Raw genomic sequence first — 27600 nt, 5'->3', positions numbered from 1 at the left:
TAACACTAGTATAATAATCAGTACAGTTAACACTAGTATAATAATCAGTACAGTTAACATTAGTATAATAACAAGTACAGTTAACACTAGTATAATAATCAGTACATTTAACACTAGTATAATAATCAGTACAGTTAACACTAGTATAATAATCAGTACAGTTAACACTAGTATAATAACAAGTACAGTTAACACTAGTATAATAATCAGTACAGTTAACACTAGTATAATAACAAGTACAGTTAACACTAGTATAATAACAAGTACAGTTAACACTAGTATAATAATCAGTACAGTTAACACTAGTATAATAATCAGTACAGTTAACACTAGTATAATAACAAGTACAGTTAAACACTAGTATAATAATCAGTACAGTTAACACTAGTATAATAACAAGTACAGTTAACACTAGTATAATAATCAGTACAGTTAACACTAGTATAATAATCAGTACAGTTAACACTAGTATAATAACAAGTACAGTTAACACTAGTATAATAATCAGTACAGTTAACACTAGTATAATAATCAGTACAGTTAACATTAGTATAATAACAAGTACAGTTAAACACTAGTATAATAATCAGTACATTTAAACGCTAGTATAATAACCAGTACAGTTAACACTAGTATAATAATCAGTACAGTTAACACAAGTATAATAACAAGTACAGTTAAACACTAGTATAATAATCAGTACAGTTAATATTAGTATAATAACAAGTACAGTTAACACTAGTATAATAATCAGTACAGTTAACACTAGTATAATAATCAGTACAGTTAACACTAGTATAATAACAAGTACAGTTAAACACTAGTATAATAATCAGTACAGTTAATATTAGTATAATAACAAGTACAGTTAACACTAGTATAATAATCAGTACAGTTAACACTAGTATAATAATCAGTACAGTTAACACTAGTATAATAACAAGTACAGTTAACACTAGTATAATAATCAGTACAGTTAAACACTAGTATAATAATCAGTACAGTTAAACACTAGTATAATAATCAGTACAGTTAACACTAGTATAATAATCAGTACAGTTAACACTAGTATAATAATCAGTACAGTTAACACTAGTATAATAACAAGTACAGTTAACACTAGTATAATAATCAGTACAGTTAACACTAGTATAATAACAAGTACAGTTAACACTAGTATAATAACAAGTACAGTTAACACTAGTATAATAATCAGTACAGTTAACACTAGTATAATAATCAGTACAGTTAACACTAGTATAATAACAAGTACAGTTAAACACTAGTATAATAATCAGTACAGTTAACACTAGTATAATAACAAGTACAGTTAACACTAGTATAATAATCAGTACAGTTAACACTAGTATAATAACAAGTACAGTTAACACTAGTATAATAATCAGTACAGTTAATATTAGTATAATAATCAGTACAGTTAACACTAGTATAATAATCAGTACAGTTAACACTAGTATAATAACAAGTACAGTTAAACACTAGTATAATAATCAGTACAGTTAATATTAGTATAATAACAAGTACAGTTAACACTAGTATAATAACAAGTACAGTTAACACTAGTATAATAATCAGTACAGTTAACACTAGTATAATAATCAGTACAGTTAACACTAGTATAATAATCAGTACAGTTAACACTAGTATAATAACAAGTACAGTTAAACACTAGTATAATAATCAGTACAGTTAATATTAGTATAATAACAAGTACAGTTAACACTAGTATAATAATCAGTACAGTTAACACTAGTATAATAATCAGTACAGTTAACACTAGTATAATAATCAGTACAGTTAACACTAGTATAATAACAAGTACAGTTAAACACTAGTATAATAATCAGTACAGTTAATATTAGTATAATAACAAGTACAGTTAACACTAGTATAATAATCAGTACAGTTAACACTAGTATAATAATCAGTACAGTTAACACTAGTATAATAACAAGTACAGTTAACACTAGTATAATAACAAGTACAGTTAACACTAGTATAATAATCAGTACAGTTAACACTAGTATAATAATCAGTACAGTTAACACTAGTATAATAACAAGTACAGTTAAACACTAGTATAATAATCAGTACAGTTAATATTAGTATAATAACAAGTACAGTTAACACTAGTATAATAATCAGTACAGTTAACACTAGTATAATAATCAGTACAGTTAACACTAGTATAATAATCAGTACAGTTAACATTAGTATAATAACAAGTACAGTTAAACACTAGTATAATAATCAGTACATTTAATCGCTAGTATAATAACCAGTACAGTTAACACTAGTATAATAATCAGTACAGTTAACACTAGTATAATAACAAGTACAGTTAACACTAGTATAATAATCAGTACAGTTAACACTAGTATAATAATCAGTACAGTTAGCACTAGTATAATAACAAGTACAGTTAAACACTAGTATAATAATCAGTACAGTTAATATTAGTATAATAACAAGTACAGTTAACACTAGTATAATAATCAGTACAGTTAACACTAGTATAATAATCAGTACAGTTAACACTAGTATAATAATCAGTACAGTTAACACTAGTATAATAACAAGTACAGTTAAACACTAGTATAATAATCAGTACAGTTAATATTAGTATAATAACAAGTACAGTTAACACTAGTATAATAATCAGTACAGTTAACACTAGTATAATAATCAGTACAGTTAACACTAGTATAATAATCAGTACAGTTAACACTAGTATAATAATCAGTACAGTTAACACTAGTATAATAACAAGTACAGTTAACACTAGTATAATAATCAGTACAGTTAACACTAGTATAATAACAAGTACAGTTAACACTAGTATAATAACAAGTACAGTTAATATTAGTATAATAACAAGTACAGTTAACACTAGTATAATAATCAGTGCAGTTAACACTAGTATAATAACAAGTAGTACAGTTAATCAACACTAGTATAATAATCAGTAAGTTACAGTTAATAACACTAGTATAATAATCAGTACAGTTAACACTAGTATAATAATCAGTACAGTTAATATTAGTATAATAATCAGTACAGTTAATATTAGTATAATAACAAGTACAGTTAACACTAGTATAATAATCAGTACAGTTAACACTAGTATAATAATCAGTACAGTTAATATTAGTATAATAACAAGTACAGTTAACACTAGTATAATAATCAGTACAGTTAACACTAGTATAATAATCAGTACAGTTAACACTAGTATAATAATCAGTACAGTTAACATTAGTATAATAACAAGTACAGTTAAACACTAGTATAATAATCAGTACATTTAAACGCTAGTATAATAACCAGTACAGTTTACACTAGTATAATAGCCAGTACTTTTAAACACTAGTATAATAATCAGTACATTTAAACGCTAGTATAATAACCAGTACATTTAAACGCTAGTATAATAACCAGTACAGTTAAACACTTCTATAATAATCAGTACAGTTAACACTAGTATAATAATCAGTACAGTTAACACTAGTATAATAATCAGTACAGTTAACACTAGTATAATAACCAGTACATTTAACATTAGTATAATAACCAGTACAGTTAAACACTTCTATAATAATCAGTACAGTTAACACTAGTATAATAATCAGTACAGTTAACACTAGTATAATAACCAGTACATTTAAACGCTAGTATAATAACCAGTACAGTTAAACACTTCTATAATAATCAGTACAGTTAAACACTAGTATAATAATCAGTACAGTTAACACTAGTATAATAACCAGTACATTTAAACGCTAGTATAATAACCAGTACAGTTAAACACTTCTATAATAACCAGTGCAGTTAAACACTAGTATAATAATCAGTACAGTATATTTTCTCTCATTTATATATCCTCGTCCACCTAATTTCTGTTAGTTCTACAATTTCAGAAATTCTGCAGTCTTTATTTTATAAAACCGCTATGTTTTTCCCTTATATTTTTAATATTTTGCATTTCTTAAAAGAATAAAAAAACATCACCACTAGTTACGTCATCAGTTACATAATTAGTTGGGTGGATGGGTGGGTGGAAATCTTCATTCTCTATCTCAGAAATTCACAGTTATAGACAAACAGATAGATCACTCAACTTCATTAGTGACTTGTTTTCATACCGTTTTCTACAGATGCACTCTAAACAATCCATTACATGAAACAATATTGTATTTTAATTTGTTGTAACACTCAACGTAAATAACTGGATTTAAAATTAGGTACAATCGAAAATCTTCTTTGTAAAAACAAAACAAAAAACGTTTGTTTGTAATTAATCACAAAGCTGTACCATGGACTATCTATTCTCCTCCCACAACGGCGATCGAAACCCGATTTCTAGCATTGTAAGATCACAGACATACCGCTTTACCACTAGGGAGCAAAACAAATAAGAACCCTTGGCAGCGATATTCAGGGTTAACTGCAATACTTATTTATGTTTGTGTTATTTAGAAGAAAACAAAGCCACAGATCGACAAGCAATTTGGTGCATAAATAGTTATTAGTATACAAACGTGTTTAAAAAGCTGAAGGGATGTGGACCCAATCTATAACTTTAGGGTTAATACCTAGCTGTTTTCGCCAAGTTAGTCCCTCTCTGGGACCGTTGAGTTAAAACAATCGGAACATTTTCTACCACTAAATACTACAAAAAAATATATAATATCTCTTCAAGTATATTGACGTGGCATTGCCAGATGGTGAGGGGGGGCTCGACTATTACTATGAGGGTCGTAGGTTGGAATCCCTGCCATTGCATTTCAGCACTGGTGACGTTATAATGTGGTGGTCAATCCTAATATTCGTTGGTAAAAGAGGAACTGAAGACTTGGCTGTAGGTGATGAAGATTAGCTGTCTTACACTGCTATATTAGGGACGGCTAGCGCAGACAGCCCTCGTGTAGCTTTGCGCGAAATTCAAAAACAAACTCTTCTTGTATCTATCGATGATTTCCATCAATATTCAAAATTTCTTTTTATCAACAATTTATATCATCTTCATGTATCTATCGATGATTTTCACCAATATTTTAAAGATATCCTTAACAGAATCAAACGTTGTTTTTACTGTCACTAGAGGGCTTACTGGGTTCAGATATTTTTGGGTACCTGTTCATAATTTCGGAGACAGCTCATGCTAAACATTGATAATATTAGTATATCGCATTCAAAGCATGTTCATATCCATATTGTTAAAACCATCAACAACCCTCAATGACACCCCACCACTTATCCCCCAACACCCAGTGCAACAGGAATCACGTTAATCAAATGGTTATTATGCAAGTTGCCAGTCCCTCGTTAAGCCTTGTCGCTCAACTACATATTTCCAAACAAAACAAACAAGAAAGTTCGTGATGCACAAATACAGCTTTGATAAGCTCCAACTTTAAAGAATATTCTTCAAAAACTGAAGTTTATAAAACAACAGTTTAGTGTGGTGATGTGAACTTGTAGTTTTAAAGTCAAAACATGTACGGATAAAGTGAAACGTATGTCCAGTTTTGTTTTCTACGTTTTTTGTTATTTAAAAGAAGATAATAAAAAATTAAGTAAGACGTACATACAACATCAGTAATGTCATTTTCTACATTAAAGTACGTAAACTGGTTTTTTTTTTTTTAAAACACAAACCTAGTTTGATGAAGACCGATCGAACAAGTAATATTTGTAGCTACGCTCACTTACACCAATCTAATTAGTAACTTGATGCCTTTTCTTCTTGTTGAGATAATTATATTTTAATTGCTTTAAGTTGATAAAAGCGAAATAAAAATTAAGGGACGACACTTATTTAGATCTCCAAATTTAGACTTTTCTATTTTACACTGATAAGTAATAACAAAATAATTCTATTTTGCCAATAACACTGGTTCAGAAAAGAGACCACTCTAACATGAAATAACTTTTATACCTTTAGAAGAAAGTGAACGTAAAGAACAGTTACTAAAGTTACTCTTACACAACTCGAAGGGGTACAATTATCAGTAAGGTTAATATTACACTTATGCCCGGCATGGCCAAGCGGTTAAGGCACTCGACTCGTAATCTGATGGTACGGGTTCGAATCTCCGTTGCACCAACATTCTCGCCCTTTCAGCCGTGGGGTCGTTATAAAGTGACGATTAATCCCACTATTCGTTAGTAAAAGAGTAGCCCAAGAGTTGGCGGTAAGTGATAATGACTAGCTGCCTTCCCTCCAGTCTTACACTGCTAAATTAGGGACGGCTAGCGCAGATAGCCTAATTAGCCTAGCCAGTTGCATCGGCAAAATTTTAAAAAGAATAATTAGTAACCGACTATCTATATACTTAGAAGCAAATTCAAAATCACCCGAAATTCAAGACGGATTTAGAAAATATAGACAAACTACAAACCACCTAATCAGATTAACAGAAACAATTACAGACAGCTTTAACAAAAACAAATGTACTGTAGCTTGCTTTCTCGACATTGAGAAAGCATTTGACACGGTGTGGCATGACGGATTACGCCACCGGTTAACCGAAATGAATTTACCCCAGGAAATTATTCGCTGGCTATCTAACTTTCTGGACAATAGAACGTGTAAAGTAGATGTGAATGGGGCCCACTCAAAGTCCTTTTCACCTGAGGCAGGAGTCCCACAAGGGGAGGTAGTTAGCTTTGTCTTATTTATCATATATGTGAGTAATATGCAACTGTCGGACCTAAATTTAGGTTTTGCATCACAATTTGCTGACGATGTAGTGATCTGGAAAAGTACCCCCACTCCTTCAATAGCATTGTTATTGTTATTTTGAATTTCGCGCAAAACTCTCAAAGGATATCTGCGCTAGCCATCCCTAATTTAGTAGTGTAAAACTAGAGGGAGGCAGCTAGTCCTCACCACCCACCGCCAACTTTTGGGCTACTCTTTTACCAACGAATAGTAGGATTGACCGAAACTTATAACGCCCCCACGGCTGAAAGGACGAGCATGTTTGGTGCAACCGGGATTCGAACCCGCGAACCTCGGATTACGAGTCGAACGCCTTAACCCACCTAACCATGCCGGGCCACCTTCAATAGCAGCAACAAACATCCAGCCAATCCTGAATAATTTAGAACAATACTGCCAGAAATATTGAATAAAAACAAATATTTTGAAAACCCGAGTAATATTATTCAGCAGAAAACTGAAAAAAAACATCCACCAAAATTATACATGAATGGATCACTTTTACTGACTGCTACCTCGGCTAAATTGTTAGGATTAACTTATGATACCAAATTAACGTGGATACAGCATACAATATCCTGATTAGAATCTGGAAAAGAGCAAATTATGCAAGAAGTCTTTCAGGTAAAAATCAAGGAACATCACCTGATAATATAATAAAAATCTACAAAACATACATTAGACCTATAATAAAATGCGCATCTCCTACCTGGATAAACATAACACAAAAACAATTACATAAACTACAAAAAATACAAAATTCAATATTAACTTCAGCTTATAAAGTACCACGTAATACTTCATCCACATTCATGCACAAGTATGCAAACACAGAAACAATATCTGTAAGAGTCTTGCATAATGCACTACATTGTTTTAATAAAAATTGGCATAAAAATGATTTAATGTGCGATCTACGTATATGATGAACATAGTCCTAAGTACCTCTCTCCTATGAAAATATATTTAAGAAATATCAAACAAGCTGGCCACCATGCGCTAGACGCTTAAAACTAAAATAATATTCGTTTTTTATTTTCCGATAAATATATAATATATATAACAATAAAATTGAAAAAATAACAAATAAAATAAAAGAGGGGGAAAATAATAAATAAATAAAAAAGGGCAAATCAAGACAACACATGGACATTGCCCTGAAAAGGGCCGGAATACTGTGAGATACTCTGGCCCAAAAGCACTACAACAGCAACATAATAGTAGCTGACATGAAAGCTGGAGATGAAGGAAGAGGTCTTGTGCACCTGACCCTCCTGGGTATTTCAAAATTTAACATACCCAAATACCCACAAAGAAGAAGCGAAGAAAGGGGGCAATTATCACTAAAGTTAATGTTACAAAATTATTACTAAGGTTATTCTTACACTTCTTGAAGAAAGGGGACAATTATCACTAAAATTAATGTTACAAAATTATTACTAAGGTTATTCTTACACTTCTTGAAGAAAATTATCACTAAAGTTAATGTAACAAAATTATTACTAAGGTTATTCTTACATTTCTTGAAGAAAGGGGACAATTATCACTAAAGTTAATGTTACAAAATTATTACTAAGGTTATTCTTACACTTCTTGAAGAAAGGGGACAATTATCACTAAAGTTAATGTAACAAAATTATTACTAAGGTTATTCTTACACTTCTTGAAGAAAGGGGACAATTATCACTAAAGTTAATGTAACAAAATTATTACTAAGGTTATTCTTACACTTCTTGAAGAAAGGGGACAATTATCACTAAAGTTAATGTTACAAAATTATTACTAAGGTTATTCTTACACTTCTTGAAGAAAGGGGACAATTATCACTAAAGTTAATGTAACAAAATTATTACTAAGGTTATTCTTACACTTCTTGAAGAAAGGGGACAATTATCACTAAAGTTAATGTAACAAAATTATTACTAAGGTTATTCTTACACTTCTTGAAGAAAGGGGACAATTATCACTAAAGTTAATGTAACAAAATTATTACTAAGGTTATTCTTACACTTCTTGAAGAAAGGGGAGAATTATCACTAAAGTTAATGTTACAAAATTATTACTAAGGTTATTCTTACACTTCTTGAAGAAAGGGGACAATTATCACTAAAGTTAATGTTACAAAATTATTACTAAGGTTATTCTTACACTTCTTGAAGAAAGGGGACAATTATCACTAAAGTTAATGTTACAAAATTATTACTAAGGTTATTCTTACACTTCTTGAAGAAAGGGGACAATTATCACTAAAGTTAATGTTACAAAATTATTACTAAGGTTATTCTTACACTTCTTGAAGAAAGGGGACAATTATCACTAAAGTTAATGTTACAAAATTATTACTAAGGTTATTCTTACACTTCTTGAAAAAAATTATCACTAAAGTTAATGTAACAAAATTATTACTAAGGTTATTCTTACATTTCTTGAAGAAAGGGGACAATTATCACTAAAGTTAATGTTACAAAATTATTACTAAGGTTATTCTTACACTTCTTGAAGAAAGGGGACAATTATCACTAAAGTTAATGTAACAAAATTATTACTAAGGTTATTCTTACACTTCTTGAAGAAAGGGGACAATTATCACTAAAGTTAGTGTTACAAAATTATTACTAAGGTTATTCTTACACTTCTTGAAGAAAGGGGACAATTATCACTAAAGTTAATGTTACAAAATTATTACTAAGGTTATTCTTACACTTCTTGAAGAAAGGGGACAATTATCACTAAAGTTAATGTTACAAAATTATTACTAAGGTTATTCTTACACTTCTTGAAGAAAGGGGACAATTATCACTAAAGTTAATGTTACAAAATTATTACTAAGGTTATTCTTACACTTCTTGAAGAAAGGGGACAATTATCACTAAGATTACTCTTGAACTTCTCGAAGAAAGTGAAAAAAAGAGGACAATTTTCAAAAAGTTACTCATATAATATATATATATATTTGTGTCTAAAATTTGATTCTTTCACGCGCGTGATGGCGCCTTTAATTAGATACTAAATTTTGAAATAAATACACATACACACACAATCATACATGCTCAAACAGAAGGATTTTTGGTTGCCATGGAGTTAAAGTCTGGACAGACAAGTCTATTTATAAATTTAGAGAATTTGCTTCAAGCTTTAGGTGTTCACAAAACAAAAACGACGCCAGGGTTTTGTTTTGTTGTTCCTGTAGTTACGTCAGGAGTTAGCAGGTCTACGTCACCATACTTTTCATGTCCTTAATAGGGCAGTCTCTCCTTGTTCTACAAGTTAATCCCTTCTTTAATAACCAAGTGCGCATGTCAGTTTTGCTCTACTTTCTTTGTGTTAATTATCAAATTGATTTTAATATTTTCGTTATTTAGAATTTGCACGAAAACATATTTTAAAGCGACAGTCTATTTGTGTTTTTAGCGTACCATTTACAAGATGGAAGCGATGTGGAGCACACTAAATATATGTAAATATATGAAAGCGCCACATTAACTTTATTTCTTTTTACAGGCGAGACAACTGACTCTTAATTAACTTTGCCCTATAGGGGCCTGAGACATTCAGAAAGTACGTCATAAATCACGTGTTTCAGCTATTTAAATTAAACGCACTTATTCATAAAAATACGACAATCAAGCTTGAGATATTAGATCCTATTCCCCACGTCATGAGATCAACTATCCAATAACTAACCTTCTGAAGGAGACGGTGATTAGTCTATCACACCTAGTTCAATAATTATAAATCGTCACGAGTCACGTGACACTAGAGAAACCGAGTTTTTATAGCACAGAGGGTTGAATGTATTTTATCGAAACAATTATGAAGATTAACCACGTCGTTAAGTCCATGTCGCGACATTTGATCATGTCCTACCTGGCATTCTTAGGTTTTAGCAATAACCCTGCAGCACAGCTTCCACTACAAAATACTCTGTCTCGTTCAAAACATACCAGGTATGTCTGTGTACATTTCATATAGTTCATCTAGTGTACAGAGAATACAGCTTCCCAGCGTTCGTTTCAACATTCCAATTCCATAGAAATACATTGATGGTGTCTGGCGGATTCACCAGCATGTCTTCTGGTATAGCAAGAAAACCCAGTTGTTTCATCATCTAGATACTTGAGGATATCGATGATTGAATGGAAGGCATGATTAGAAGCCTTATCTTCGTGAAACCATAACATGTTGGCCTCTTTATTGCATAAATAATCCAAAACATTGAACTGATAGTAAATTTACCTTAAATTTTGTATGAAATCTCCCTATCTTTGTCCTTAATTTGATTCTGATGCGGTATCCCATGATGATTATGAAGCCCTTTCAAAATCGTTTTGCAAGTGCAGATCCTTTTTGGTTATGTTGTGTACTGTTATCTAATCGCTGTAGGTGGCTCTTGCTTTGACCTACGTGGAAATTTCTCAATCTAAGCAAATCTTTATAATCCAAGTGTATGAACATTTTGCGTCAAAAAGACTGTTCCATACCCTTTCCCAAAGTGATCTACTCTTGATGTCATCAGAACTACATTTTGAAGCTGTTTGGCCTTATAAAGGTAGTTCTGATATATTCTGTACCATTGCAACTTTATACCGACTGCAATTATCACGTGACTTCTTGCTTTTCTATTCAAAACAGCTTTAGTACAAGATATTCGTCCCTTTATAATATTTAATAAATTGGACACGATAAACGTATTTCTCATCAACAGCAACTCTTTATCATTAATATCGAGGTGCAGAGGGGCAATATTCTATCCTCCGCCTTAAAAATAAAGAACAGTAAAATAAACATTTACTTTTGACATCTCGATTTATTTATACGTCTATTCGAGTTATCGGTCTTTCACAAGTGCACACACTTTAGTAACGTCGTCGTACCGGACAATCTCTTCAGTCTTTGATAGTATTTAGATCCAATAGTGAATATGGAAAGGTCAAGTGCATATTTGACCTTTTCCTCTCTCCTTGACAAAGCATAACTACTGTTCGAGCTTTTTAAACTCCTAAATAACCAACAACTCAAGGAAAACCGTCTCAATTTTTAATTATCATTTAATGAAACTCACGTTTAGTTGCTTACATCCCTAAAAAATACTAATTAAACACAAAACAATTATCATTGTTTGATAAGCGCGACATTGCGTGCTTCCCATAATTGAAAACTTTTCATAAAATTATTTGTCATTGGTTGTTCTTAAAAACCTCGATTCTGATTGGCTTCCTGAGCTGTGCAGCCTACAATGGGCATCAAAATCCTCATAAAACTCAGTAAGAAAAATCGGCTCATCTCGGCTGTTTCCGTCGCAGTAAAGAGAAATTGTTCAGATTTAAGAGAAAGAGCCAAAAAACAAAATTGCTTTGCACTTCACGCCACAAGATGTCACTTTGATGAATGGTGCATGTTTATGTGTCCTCCTTATAGCAAAGCCACATCTGGTTATCTGCTGAGTCCACCGAGGGGAATCGAACGCCTGATTTTAGCGTTGTAAATCCGTAGACTTACCGCTGTACCCACAGGGGACTTAAGGAATGGCATAGAGTACAAGAAAAAATGTTTGTGTGCATTTTGCCACATAAACGTGGTTTTTCATGAATTATTACATCCAGTATAAAAAAAGACAGATTTTACCATAAAAAAAAACATTTTATTTTATTGTAAATCTTTCAGAAGGCATCGCCTCCTTTCGCTTTTCTCACATCACTGTTTCTAATAGATATCGATATCAAATATGTGCACTGCAACTCTCAGGTTTAAAAATAAAACTCTTGAAAGATGTCGGAAAGAACAAGCGATAACTTAAATAATGTTACCAGATCCACATAAGTGATCATTAGCGTTAATTACGATTGTGTGTGCATTGGTGAGTGTGTCTACTTTGAACTTAATGAAGCACAACCTTGGTCTTCTGCGAAAGATATTGTTATTTTGTTACAGTTTATGGGCTTTTTAAAGTTAGATTCCTGTTTGATAATTTGAATTAAGCAAATAAAATAATATTATTTCAATGTCATTGACTTTTTTAATACCTAACCTGTCAAGCATGGTAAGTCTAAAAAATGAAGTCCACACATAATGTTTGATTAATCGTTTGTAGTTTTGGCGCTTTATGGCGCAAAGCAACTAGGCATCTGCGCTGTTTGTAGTTAAGCGCAAAGTAATACAATGGACTGTATGTGCTAAGCCCATCCAGAATATCGAAACCCGGTTTTTAGCGCAATAAATCAGCACAGATAAAGTCCATAAAGTCAGAAATTAGTTTTGAAAAAATTACCTACATTTCGAAAATACGAAAGGTTCATTAAATAAATAAATAGCAAACTTTAGAGTGTCCTAGATTTATCCGAGAGAAACTATGTCCTGATGAAAGCCTTATTTCTGAGACCATTAAATTAAGGATTTAATGTGGTATAGGAGTTAAAAGGTTACGAAAATCCGGTTTGTCTTTGCGGTTCACCCTGAACTGCATGCATACAGACGAAAGTTATAATAGGACTAATAAGCGAGCAAGTCACACATAGCTGAAAGTAACACATCTCTCTGTAGAAACCTTAAACAAAAATTGGTTTCCACAATAGTTCAGCTTTAGGGTTTATACTGATTGAGAGCAGGTTTCCATTCACGTGATGAACGTAGCAAAGTTAGCCAACTTGTATATAGCAGTTACTTCATAAAAAATGTTTATCAAATGTACAAAAACAACAGTTATTTAAAAAAACGACAGTGTAATGATACCTTATAATTGTCTCTCGTGGTTTCACTGAAACGTTCACTTCTAAAGCAACTTCAGACCTTTCAGTGAAGCCACGAGAGATAATTATAAGGTATCATTACACTGTCGTTTTTTTTAATAACCGTTGTTTTTGTACATTTGATAAACATTTTTTATGAAGTAACTGCTATATACAATACTTGACGTTCGCTTTACACCCTTAATTTTCTTTTCACTAAAATACTTTCACAAACATTAAAGAGAAGAGGTTGTTGTAAACAGAAAAACTAATGTGAAGTGAAAAAGGAAGATCTACGTTCCGAAACTGTTGGGATTTATTAATTCATGATGACTGGTTTGAAATTCGTGCAAAGCTACACGAGGGCCATCAGCGCTAAATTCACCTGCGAAGAAGCTAAAGAACTGTAACAGTTCAATAGGTCTGATAACAATGCCTGTTTCCATGGCGGTATCATCGTGTCTTGTGTAACGTGTCAACCTACCAGTATGTAATAACATCCAACTGTAACAGTTGAATGTTATTACATACTGGTAGGTTGAAACGATACACAAGACACGATGATATCACCATGGAAACGATCCTTGTTATTAAACCTATTGAATTGTTACAGTTGAGTGTTATAACATTATAGCACCTTGAAACGACCTTATCACCACATAAACTAAAATATTAATTAGAGCTCCTTGTTCTTCTTCGATAACAACGAAACAACTAGATGGTGTTCAAAACGTTCTTCACGATCTCTGCTAATAGCTTTCATGTCTAATCACCAGGTGGCCTATGATCCTGATCCTCTTTTTACTATTTACTTAACCCTTTCAGAACTTTTAGGCTATAAACGTCGCAGCGGATGTTCAAACCGAATAAATAAAGTTACCCTCACTTCAGAATGTGTGTGTTTCTATATATTAACTACAGGTGGCGCCTAGCATTGACGTTTTGAGAAAGGGCTACATTACAGGATTTTTAGACATGAAGTCTTTCTAGATGTTATAAAAACATGCAAGGTAAGAATGAGATGTACATGTAGTGTCGAGTCTTACCGATATATAGCAAGTAACTCCAGCAGGGAAAAAATAGTCTATACTGGACTGGCTACCAGTCGCTCACCGGAAATGATGTAAAAAATTGAACATGTTTTACATAATTCATATCTGAAACAATTGGTACTTGGTGAAACTCCATAATTACAGAATTGAGGAAGAAACAGGATAACTGCATGTTTCACAAAAGCATTATCAGGTACAGGAATTATATATACGTTTAAACAAAGAACCGGAAGTAACACTGGCATTCACCTACAGACAAGTGGAATAAACAACTTGTTAGTGGAACTAACCAGCTGTATTTAAAGTGAAACTATGAAAGCGACATTATAATGATGTCCACAGTCCACAACCAAAGTACACAGTCCAGTAGGGTACTAACCATCAAACACTGACATGCGGCATCTAACATGTGACAAATAGAATCACGAAGTGTCACATTGGACAAAACTCGCGTCTACTCAAGTGTTTGCAAAAGTCTGGGATATTTAATAAAACAAACCATGTCGCAAAGCTTTCCCAAGCGATTTATAATGACTGCAGGATGCTCTCTCGAACCAAAGCATCCGTCTACACTTCCAAGTCAACATGGCAGGTTTAAGTACAAACAGAACTTGGTGATAAATTATTTTAAGTAACCCTGAATGAATTTCTGGGTTTGGAGCTGTTCAAATGCTCTCTCAAAATTCGTCGTCCGTGCATGGTTGGTGGACTTTAGAAAGCACGTGGTAAGGACGGAAAGAGTAGTGATCGTAATAGGAAACGTCATTTCTACACAGGAGTTTCTACCCGGCTGATTGGCCCACTTACGTATAAGATGTCATTCAAATTGAAAACTCCATTTCCATTTTGGAGGGGGGTAGAGTTCAGATCGTCCCTTCCTTGGGACGACAAGTTACACAGTTTTACTTTGCCCGTTGGACAACTAGTTCTTTGCACATTGTTCAACCTATTTACCAGAAAAAACAATACCAGTACATTTCTAGGGAGCCACAAGTTCCTGGAAATTCTGATACCAGCATGTCTACCACGTAGACATGATAAATCAAAAATACCTCCAAACCTCAAACCAAAACTGTAAACACATCCTTTTATTCAAAATCATCATGACAATTGTATTTAATGTAACACAACTATATTATTACATTGTCTTTGTCACTAGTGAAGCTGTGAATAAAGAACACAAAACTTTCAATCGGTCGATATACCTTGTATATCACTTGACTTCTCGGCAGGTTTAGTATAGTCCTTTTCTTTATATGAATACTAAAAACCTTAAAATACGTGAATGTATAAATGTATGACGAGCTGGCATGAAGCACGTGGTAAACACCATTCTCGACCAAACTGTTGGGTTGTTTTTTTTAATTTCGCGAATAACTACACGAGTGCTATCTGCGCTAGCCGTCCCTAATTTAGCAGTGTTAAGATTAGAGAGAAGACAGCTAGTCATCACCACCCACCGCTAACTCGTGGGCTCCTCTTTTGCCAACGAATAGTGGGATTGATCGTTACTTTATAACGCCCCCACGGCTGAAAGGACGAACATGTTTGGTACGACCGGGATTCGAACCCGCGACCCTCGGATTACGAGTCGAACGCTTGGCCATGCCGGGCCTATTGGTAAAAGAGTAGTTCGGGAATTAGCTGCCTACTCTCTAGTCTTACACTACTAAATTACGGACGGCTGGTGCAGATAGCCCTCGTGTAGCTTTACGTGAAATTCAAAACAAAGAAGTAAACTTATTAACAATTCGATTCGCATACGATTAGTACCAATCACGTTTACTATTTCACTAAAAGGAAGTCAAAGAGATAGAGAATATAACAAAAATAATCCAGTATTTTCTTAATCGGTTACAGTTTTTAAATATTTACATATCGTCATTTTACTAACTTTTTATAAAACCGCTGCGTATAGTACCTCTATGGCGTTTGTGGGAAATAACATTTAATGTAGGTACTACGATAAATAAATACTACATGTTTACTTGCGAACAACTAGGTCGTAACTGCGCTTCATCTCGCTTCCACAATTCTTTTTTGTTATTCTTGTTGCTGTTTATTGTTCTCTGTTGAATAAAAATAACTACATGTCATGTTTTACTTTTGTCTATGAGATACTAAGTATTTTTAGCATTTGTCTCTTGAACGAGGGCCCGACATGGCCAGGTGGTTAAGGCACTCGACTCGTAATCTGAGACTCGCGGGTTCGAAGCCCGTCACACCAAACATGCTCGCCCTTTCGGCCGTGGAGGTGTTAAAACGTTCAGTCAATCCCACTATTCGTTGGTAAAAGAGTAGCCCAAGAGTTGGCAGTGGGTGGTGATGACTAGCTGCCTTCCACTGCTAAATTAGGGACGGCTAGCGCAGATAGCCCTGGTGTAGCTTTGTACGAAATGTAAAACAAAACCAAACCCTGTAGAAAGAACAAAATCAAATAATTTATATTGAATAATCATCACCAATATTCTAGAGCACAAGAAATCACATCATTCAAATACAACTACAGTATTTGTGTTTTATTCCACTTTACCGTTTCGAAGGAAAAACAAAACGAACTGTTCAACTACCAGTACTAGTACCAACTACATGCCTTCCCTAATACTTGTATTCAACATAACATGTTCAGTTTGGGAAATAATACTGACGTTAACAATTAACAATGCACTTACAAAATAGAAACACTAAATGATATACACGTGATATAAACATTCCAGAAATATATCAGCGTCACGTTAAGCGACTCAGAAACGACGGAATTGTAAAAGAAATATAGGTGTAAAAATAGTATTATAATTTTAAGTCGTCCCTGGGGGTCGATTACATAAATGTTAAAATTAATATTTTATTTCACAACTTTTTTTACTTACTGAGAAGTAATATTATAAAATGTCAGATAAAGAATGGTAATTACTGAATCAGTTTCAAAAATAAACGAAAATTCATTTAGTAAGCGTACAATAAAACGAACCCCAGTTACACCCTTCATTAAATAGGCCTAATTGAACCATGTGATGCAGCATATGTAAGCGGTAATATTCGCGACATGTCCCACTAAAGACTTAGCCTACATTCAAGCGAGGCGTTTCCTACTCACCCAGTAACAAGGGGCTCCTGGAATTATTCTGTTTACACATTTACTCTGTCAGTGAAAGTCGGCAGAAGATTCGTCTTCGAAACGAAACGAGATTAACACATTTTCGGAAGTTAAATTAACACTATATCCAAATAATTACGAAAAATGTGTGCACCTGTTTCTACCTGTGCAGCCTACCTGTATTACTATGCAGGTATTATTTGTCCATGCTCATGTCTCGTTTATAGTGCTGGCCTCTAGTGGCGAGATCGGTAAGAACCGGTTTTTAACGGAGCAAGTCTGCAAGGGATGAGGTAAGCTTCGTCAAGAAACCTACAAATGCTAAAGGGGCGGAGTGAGGGATAGAAAGGTATCCCTTATGGTTGCTTTTTCTCGTTATTTGAAGTCCAAGCAAGCTGATATGACTATAAAAGGTAGCGCGTGCCTACTGGCAGCACGTGGTTTCTCTGATGGCCAACCACTGCTTACTTGAGAGAGTCAGGAGTTGTATGACAAGCCTGAAGAGCTCACGTTGACTTGAAATCTTAACTCGGCCTGCAGCTTATGTTTAAGGTAGGCTGCGGTTTCTACTTTACTTTCGCCCACGCCGCCAACAGAACAGACTGGCACACTTCTATTCTTCATAGCAGCTGAGGACATTTCTGTCATTTTACCAGGAACTATTCCTTATGGCGAAATCAGCCTCGTTCTGCATAACAGCTCTTCAGCTAACTCTCCAATTCAATAAAACCAACCTTAGAGCAATTTCTGGAAGATGTTAATACGTCTTCATTCAGATCTGAACGATCATTTGAAAGATGAAAGTTGCGTTTGTCAATAGCCTAGGGCTTACAACAAAGACACACAGAAAAAGAAAAAAAAAAGTTAAAATTAAAAAAAATGTCGACAAATTATATTACAATTATTTATCAAATTGATAATTTATTTACTGAGTTATAAGAATTCAGCAGGTGATTAGCTAATCCAGGCACGAAGACAGTCACATTTAGGACAGGTGTTCCTGTAGGTGGCGTTCTTTTTCTGTTACAGAAATGTTTATGTTGAAATGGCTTTCAGTAGGTGGAACGTTTTTGGGAAAGTTCAATTATTATTAGGTTAACTGTCAACTTCAGAAGAAAACAAAACATTTCGCTGTCGGAAACCTCACATCTTTACACTCAAAGTTATACAGTGATGGTGAAATTGAAGTTAATTTTCCAGTGAATGTACATCTATGACATAGAAGACTTAAATATATATATATATATATATATATATGTACTGAACGAACATTTTATAGTATTAATTTTGTATTTTAACTTAAGTGAATGTAAGTCTTCGAGACAAGAAAAAACAAGAAAAAATTAGTGAACGGATATTTTCAAACATTAGCCTCGTAACTGAGTTTTATGCATAAATAAAATTACAGATGCTACGTAGAAAAAAGAAAATACTATTTAGGAATAACCCGTTGAAAAGGCTTAATCTGAAAATATATTGAAATTCATATTAACCTTCAAACACAACACTTGCTCTTAGAGATAATATGCCACTGGATATATATATATGTACACTTCTAATTAAAAGTTGTTTAATGGTGAGAAGTAGCGGGAATTTAAGTTGTTTAATGGTGAGAAGTAGCGGGAATTTAAGTTGTTTAATGGTGAGAAGTAGCGGGAATTTAAGTTGTTTAATGGTGAGAAGTAGCGGGAATTTAAGTTCTTCTATTTATTGAATTTTTTTTCTGTTGTTGTCGTTGCTGTTTTAACTAAGAATCCGTCGACCTTGACGACAGCTCAGAAAGAATTTTTAACTCAACGTAAAATTTATGGAAACCGTAAAATATCTCATCAGATAAAACCTGCCACCGCTTTAATATTTCAACAATCTTGGCACACTAAGGTAACCTATCAAGTTTTATCCTGTGGTGGATAAACTTCTATTTATTCTAATTTCTTCTAACCTTGATGAAGGGTCTTATTTACTCTGTCATCTATTAACAGTTGTTCTACTCATTATGATGAGCCCCCCAATGGCACAACGGTTTGCTTGCGGACTCCCACTGCTAGAAACCGGGTTTCGATATCCGTGATGAGCAGAGCACATATATTTCATTGTGTAGCTTTGTGCTTAATTCCAAACAATCAATCAACCACGTGATGAATGGCTTTATTTACTTTGTCAGTATTCTAGTCATCAAATGAAACCCTTCTTCTGCGTTAGCTGATCTAATCAAAGACTTTTGAGGTCAATTAGAACTTTTACTAGCCCTAACGTATTTAATATAATGCAGCCAAATAAAACGCTTATCTTCCGTTAACTCAGCTACGCAGGTTTCGAAAATAATATTTTTATTTTTTATATCACGTAAAGATATTTTTTACAAATTGGAAAGATAATCTTATTTAGATTAAATTATTACTTATTCATCACAGTAAACATTTTTTTATTATTATGTTTGTCATGTTTGGATTCTAGAACGACTGATAAGCTGATAGAACTTTCACTAACCCTAACACTAATTATTATCATTAAGATTAGGACAACATTAAACTTAAAATAAGACTACCTTAAAATAGAATGAAAAAGAGGGAATCCTCAATAGCCGCAGAACTCGAAGTTCTTTTGGGCAGGATTAAAGTAAAGTAATCTATGAAAACGTTTTTCCTTTGTATTAGCTATATTTTTGTGCGTCAGTAATACCAAGCATGTGACGCGAATATACTTTATTAATTATATTTTATCATATTATTACTCATCGAGATCTCTATTGAAATTAGTTTAGGCAGGATTAGAATATATTAATCTATGAGACCTAAGACGTAGTCAAATACATCAATTGCAAGGCCTCGACCTCTTGAGTCTAGAACTGTAATTACACATCAAACCGGTCAAGAGATGTCGGAGCGATGAGCTAAAATTTTGTTCTTGAAAGACTCAGAGCGTTCTTTGAGCTATTATGCCGCGACTAAAAATTGCTTTATTTAATAACTAACTGATGATAATGATGTAAGACGTTAGAACATACAAAGTGTATGGGACTATTACCCCGTTTCAAAGTATTTTGCTGTATTATTTGATAAAGAAATTATTAAGTAAATCAATGCTATATATTTTGAGAGAATATTGTTTTAAATTTATTGTGCACTACTAAACAATGGCTTTAACCATCTCTAGTGATAACTACTCAACCATTTCTGGTGATAACTACTCAATCATCTCTAGTGATAACTACCCGGATCTAACCCATCTCTAGTGATAACTACCTGAGTCAAGCTCTACATCTCCTGTGATAACTACCCGGGTCAAACTCTACATCTCTAGTGATAACTACTTGGGTCAAACTCTACATCTCTATTGATAACTACTCGGGTCAAACTCTACATCTCTAGTGATAACTACTTGGGTCAAACTCTACATCTCTAGTGATAACTACTCGGGTCAAACTCTACATCTCTAGTGATAACTACCCGTGTCAAACTCTACATTTCCTGTGATAACTACCCGGGTCAAACTCTACATCTCTTGTGATAACTACCCGTGTCAAACTCTACATTTCCTGTGATAACTACTCGGGTCAAACTCTTATTGCAATTATAACTAGTAGCATGAAATGAGTATTTAATAATAAACTCTCAACTTCTTTAGTGATTTTTAATAAGGAAAAAAGTTGTAATTAAAACTGTTTGCTTCATGTTCCTAACTTCATTTAAAAAATTGTTTATTTTAGATCAAAGCCACATTAAGTTATTTGCTTTTTCCACCGCATGAATCACACTCCGGAATTTGGTATTATAAGTCTGTAGTTTTATGTCGAGAACTGAAAACAAAAACTTCTAAATATTTAAATATCAATAGGACAGAATGATCAACGCTGTATCACAAAACAACCACATTAAGTTATTTGCCCTACGTATTCTAAAACTATTAATCTTAAAGATTGAACCCGCCACCGGTCATGTTCACTCTTTCAGCCGTGAAGACGTTATAACGTTCGGTCAATCGCACTTTTCACTTATATAAGTAGCTTATATAAGTTTCTATACCGTAATTTATTTATCAGTTGTACCTGCCAGTACCGGGTATAATATGGTCTTTACACTGGCATAATGTCACAACGAGACAAGTTCGACCCCTGTAGGTCTTTTCAGAGCCGTAGCTAAGGTAAGGCTAAAGGGGACAGTTGCTCAGGGGGTAGCCAAAAGTGGTATACAGTGCGAGCCCTAAGCCTATTATCCAATAATTTAAGCAGAACTATGTAGACTGGAGGGGATATTACAGAAACTTACCACTCGACCTCAAGTTGCTCTACTTAGTATGGTATGATGATTAACTCCTCATCTTCATTCCATGTTCTTAAGTTATAACACACATCACAATTATTTTTCTTATATTTTCTACTGCTGTGGTATTTACTATCAAGTTTAGTCATACGCTTCCTCGGTAATATCAACATAGTTTTAAGAAAAGGAAAACAGGGCTCGAAAAATAACATATCCAGTGATCCGGCCCATCCTAAAATTCTGCTGATTACGAAACATTACAGGAAGTTAGATCACCAGGAAAATTGGGTTTTCACTGTATTTGTTATTGCTGTAAAGCAAAATGAAAACTGAGATTTAGTGCACTGATTAGTTCGGTAATTAATTTATGTTCTAGTTATTATCTTCAAAATATATTTATTAAATATCGTATGTTATGAAAACACTTGATTTCGATGAAATAGTGACTACGAATAACACATTTTCTGTGAAAAGGAAACCTGTATTATCCGTCATAACAGAATGTATTATTTTATTTTGTGTCTGTATTGGAGAAACGTTAAAGTTGTCGAACAGTTGAATCACTTATTGCTGTTGTTTTATTTAACGGAGGGAAGAGGGTGGTATATTTCGTGAAACTTCCCAGGATACAAAAATTGGTAACCACACCCCTGAATCGTCATTGTAAAATCGTTAATGTTGCAATAATATATTTTATCATAACAATACTCAGTTTTCGTCTGTCCTGAAAATGTTCGCATACTTCATTTCAATGAACGCATACGGAGGAATGTAAATATACTTTAGTAGTCATTCTGTACAACAACATAATAAACCTTATCAAATTTTTTTTAAAAAAAGGTCTAACTTTAAGTGATATAATATGGTTGTAAATTTGCTTATTGATAGTACGGTAAAGCTTAACTACAGGAAAAATACATACGCAAGTAACATTGTTAATATATTTCTTTATCGAATACAGGCTTAACGAATATTGGGCCTAAGACAAGTCGATTTACAGATTTCAGTGCATTAGAATTATTTTGTATAATTTAGAATTGTGTATTTAAAGAATTAATATTGCAATAAAGATACTAATGTGACTTCAAATGTTTTACTGGTTTCTGCTAGTATATAAATATTCACTTCTTCTTCCACTAACTAGCTATATATCGTGATGAAATTTAACTCAAAATATATTTACCTCATTAACTCTCAACTGTTGGGCCATTTGATGAGTTTCCATGGGTCACTGTGGGATGGGTCAACAGATGTAGAAATGGGTCTTGATTATTATGCCAAATAACTAAACGTCATTTGACGTACCAGATACTGAGAAGTCTTGTTGACCAAACGTCAAATGGCTGTGACTCTCCTGTGATTACTTCCGGTGGATGATTACAACTTCCGCCTTTAAACCGCTAACACTGCAGAAGAAAAAGATAAAAAATATTTATCCTTATTTCTCTCTCTCTGTTTATTTTTTAGGGTGAATCTACATCTAATTTGTGATTAATTAAATTTCCTAAAATGCAATTATATATTTTCCTAATTAGTTTAATAAGATAAAATATGTATATTTGTAACAATTCTCTTCACAAGGTGCATATTATACCTCGGGCATGTAGCGTAGTAAATGGAAGTCGTATTGCTAATTTAATTTACGCCTCCAGATCGTTCGTTTAAAGTGTCCTATTTTTCTCCAAAAAAAAAAAAAAAAACACAGTAGAGTGTCTTAAACCTTGAGTGCATCAATTATTGATCAGCTATTTGTTGTTGTTTTTTTTTCTTTTAATTAATAAAGCATGCTAACTTTTCAAACACCTTGAAAAACTAAAAATCGGGTCGGACCCACCCGATCAGTGGGCAGCACGTAGGCGCGTATCGTGTGTAGGTGAAGTTGTTGCAGTTGGAGCAGAGCAACTCGAAATCAAGTACTTTCCTAAGAAATACGAGCCCAAGTTTCTGTCTGAAATCCACCTGCATGTCTTCCTTTGTCCATTTTGTTCTTTTATAATAGTTAGGCTAAAGAAATACGTTGATGGTTTAATAGCTAAAAGTAAAAAAAAAAAAAAAAAGGCTAACTGATAAAAGCTATATGTCTTCACGCATACCAGATTGCTTACAAACTGAAAAACAGTTAAAAGTAGTTTCTGTAAAGATGTTTGAATTACTTAAAGTAACAAATGTTAAGTATCTCATTGTGGGTTAGATATTTGTAAAATTGCTTTAAGGGTTTTGCTAGGAACGGCACACTTTTGGTGTTCCTCAAGTATCACTGTGTAAGTGGAACGTTTCTGGCATTTGCTAGGGATCTGTGTTAATGGTACATTTCTCGCATTGGTTAAGTATCGCTGTATAAACGGTACGTTTCTGGTATCGGTTAAGTATCTCTATCTTAACAACAAGCTTCTTATTTTATATCTATGTAAACAACAACCTTTTCGTGTTTGTTATATACACTGCTGGCCAAAAGTTTAAGGCCAATGAACATAAAGACAAAATATGCATTTCGCGTTGTTAAACTCAACCACTTATTTGAGTAGGGTTGCGAAAGATGACAATAAGAAAAGGAAAAATAAAAATAAAAAAATTTAGCATTTAATAGGAAAAATGTGAACACTATGAAATTAGCCTAAATACTAGCTGGTCAAAAGTTTAAGACCATACTAAAACGAAGCGTTAATCGGTAAATACGTAACGAAATTTAGTAACTTGTGTTCAAGCATTAGCGTTGTCAACATCTCCCACTGACATCACATGTGTTACATTGGGTAAAAACATGGCAACAGCTAAAAAAGTTGACAGAGTTTGAATTGTCGAGCTGCAAAAGCAAGGTCTCTCTCAACGTGCCATCGTTGGTGAGATTGGGCGAAGTAAAACTGTTGTTGCAAATTTCTTAAAATTCGCTGAGGGGTACGGAACGAGAATTTCAAGTGGTTGACCCAAGAAAATTTTGCCGGCGTTGAGCAGGAGGATTCGACGGGTTGTCCGGCAAGACACCAGCCGATCGTCGATCCAGATTAAAGCCCTTATGGATGCAGAATGCAGCTCAAGAACAATAAGATGGCATTTACGAGAAAAAGTCTTTAAAAACCGTAAACGTCTTTAAAGGCCACACCTCCTCCCACACCACAAAACAACTCGGTTAAACTTTGCTGAAAAGCACAAAACATGAGACGTGGAAAAGTGGAAAAAGGTTTGTTCTCTGATGAGAAAAAATTTAACCTGGATGGTCCAGATGGCTTCCAACGTTACTAGCACGATAAGGATATCCCACCGGAGACATTTTCTACACGACACAGTGGAAGAGGTTCCATCATGATCTTGGGTGCTTTCTCCTTCCATGGAATAATGGAGCTTCAGGTTATACAGGGGCTTCAAACAGCAGCTGGCTACATTGGCATGTTGAAGAGAGCATCCTTATTGACTAAAGGCCCTCGCTTGTGTGGAAATGACTGGATCTTTCAGCAGGACAACACTGCAATCCACAATGCCCGCAGGACAAAGGACTTTTTCATAGCGAATAACGTGATTCTTTTGGACCATCCAGCGTTGTCGCCCGAACTGAACCCCATTGAAAATGTTTGGGGGTGGATGGCAAAGGAAAGTCTATAGAAATGGACGTCAATTCCAAACAGTGTGTGATCTTCGTGAAGCCATCTTCACCACTTGAAATAACATTCCAGCCAGCCTTCTGCAAAAGCTTATACTAACCATGCCAAAGCGAATGTTTGAAGGTATTCGCAATGACGGCTGTGCAACTCACTACTGAGACCTCTTGTTGGGCATTTCCTACCCTGTTTTGGACTTCTTTTTGGTATAGTCTTACACTTTTGACCAGCTAGTATTTAAGCTAATTTTATAGTGTTCACATTTTCCCTATTAAATGCTAAAAGTTTTTATTTTATTTTCCCTTTTCTTATTTTCATCTTTCGAAGCTCTACTCAAATAAGTGCTTGAGTCTAACAACGCAAAATGCATATTTTTTCTTTATGTTCATTGGCCTTAAGATTTTGGCCAGCAGTGTGTCTTTGTATTAATATCAGGATATAAAAAACTGTCTAGTGTATATATTACTAATTTATTTATTTTGTGAATGAATGTCTTACAATTGTTTGTTTGCTTTTTTATTATAAGAGAGCTAAAAGCAAACGATTATTGAAGTTGCGTTTCTAACGTATTACTGTCGAGAATATAGAGAACAGACGATTTGGTAATAAATATATAAATGGTTTGAAATGCGCGAGAAACAGCAGATAGACAAAGACAATAGAGGAGAAAAAGTAAAGTCACGTTGAAGGTAAAGTTCGGCTTGAAGTTAATTGTCGTAGAAGTGCTAGGCCTAACGTTTAATATGGTAGAGGAAAACTAACAATGGAAAAGGAGATACTAATAATAAATTATTCCGTCAAAGCGTGTTTCTAAAGTAACTGAATCAGTCTGAGTAACCTTTGATAAAAGGAAGAGAGGATATTTTGAAGAAAGAACAAACTATTACTGAAAGAGCAGTGTAGGACTGCGCGTAAATCACACCAAAATTGTAAGTGAATTAGACACAAAATTATAAATGCGATAGAAATAGTGAAAGATAGTTTGGCTTGTGAATTTAAATTCTAAAGTAATTGAATAGGCCTAAGTGGTCTTTTGACAAGAAAAAAACCATACAGTATTTGATATCCTTATACTCTGTAGTATGAAGAATTTATCACCAGAAAGTCAAACGCCTATTGTACAAGAATTCTGAGCCCAGCAACAACGCTATATATTTATACTACAAGAAGGACTGCGGTAAATTGCGCCAAAATTGTAAGTCAATTATTTACATAGAATATTAATGTGAGAGAAATAGTGAAAGATAGTTTGGCTTGTCAAATGAAACTGTAAAGCAATCGAACAGGACTAGGTGGAGTTTTGGCGAGAAGAAAAGAACTACATATCTAGTGTATATGATATTCCTATGATCTCTATCGTGTAAAGAATGTGTTGCACATATATTTAATTAGTTCGAATAGGTACATATATATTTGAAATCAAGTGGAGAGCGTGCTGTTCGTTCATTTTTGAATTTACCGCCAACAAATCACAGACACCTACTGTACAGAAATCCTAAGCCTAACAAAAAACACTATGTAGAAATAAAAGTAATTTACATGTCAGTAAAACAGTAACAAACTTTCTTAAAGAAACAATGACCTAGTCTCATAGCAACTAATTAATAAGATTAGTAGTTTTGAGCTTAATAACAAACAATAAACACAATACCTTATTAAATGGGTTGTAACGTCCACACGAAATCTCTCAAATTTCACGAAAACTGGCACTATATGACAGAACTATCTATTGGTACAAACACGAACCCGCGTCTAGAAGATGCTGAATAGAATTGCTATAAACACATGTTTTGAATTGGTTTTGATCCTTTTTTTTATTGTACAGATACATTGTCGAAGCCACCTTACAGTGACTAACTGTACTAAATCAGTAGAAATGTTATTCTACAAAGTTACACATTTTAAAATTCAAGTCGCAACCTGTTTTTAGTTTTGTTTACAGGTAATAAAAGAGAAAACTGGTCTTTACTTAAGTCATTTAACTTGACGTATGTACTAAATATATATTCTACAACAAAGAAAAATACATTGCATATCTTATTGGTCCATTGCACGAAAACCACCTTCAAACTGGGAGTAAACGAACTGGTGTCGTGAGTCATCTACCTTTCCTCCTACATTCAACC

The 27600-nt window shown here is 33.6% G+C and overlaps 1 protein-coding gene across 6 annotated transcripts in view; it reads right to left on the bottom strand.

Moving 5' to 3' along the window:
- Positions 1–27268, bottom strand: part of LOC143253925 (uncharacterized) — a 54217-nt gene extending 26949 nt beyond the window's left edge. Inside the window, exons 1-2 of one of the 6 annotated variants that reach the window (XM_076508530.1) lie at positions 27126–27268; positions 23065–23287 (exon numbers count right to left, since the gene is read on the bottom strand). The gene's annotated coding sequence lies outside the window, so the exon portion shown is untranslated. Of the gene's footprint in view, positions 1–17619; positions 18483–21887; positions 22044–23064; positions 23288–27125 lie in introns of those variants that run through there. The other 5 variants (XM_076508528.1, XM_076508525.1, XM_076508529.1 and 2 more) reach the window with 5 other exon arrangements.
- Positions 27269–27600: the final 332 nt, after the last annotated feature.

Source organism: Tachypleus tridentatus, chromosome 6 (assembly GCF_004210375.1).
Source record: "Tachypleus tridentatus isolate NWPU-2018 chromosome 6, ASM421037v1, whole genome shotgun sequence".
NCBI lineage: Eukaryota > Metazoa > Arthropoda > Merostomata > Xiphosura > Limulidae > Tachypleus > Tachypleus tridentatus.
Note: the sequence above shows the minus strand (reverse complement) of the source record. Positions and strands in the feature narration are given on the sequence as shown.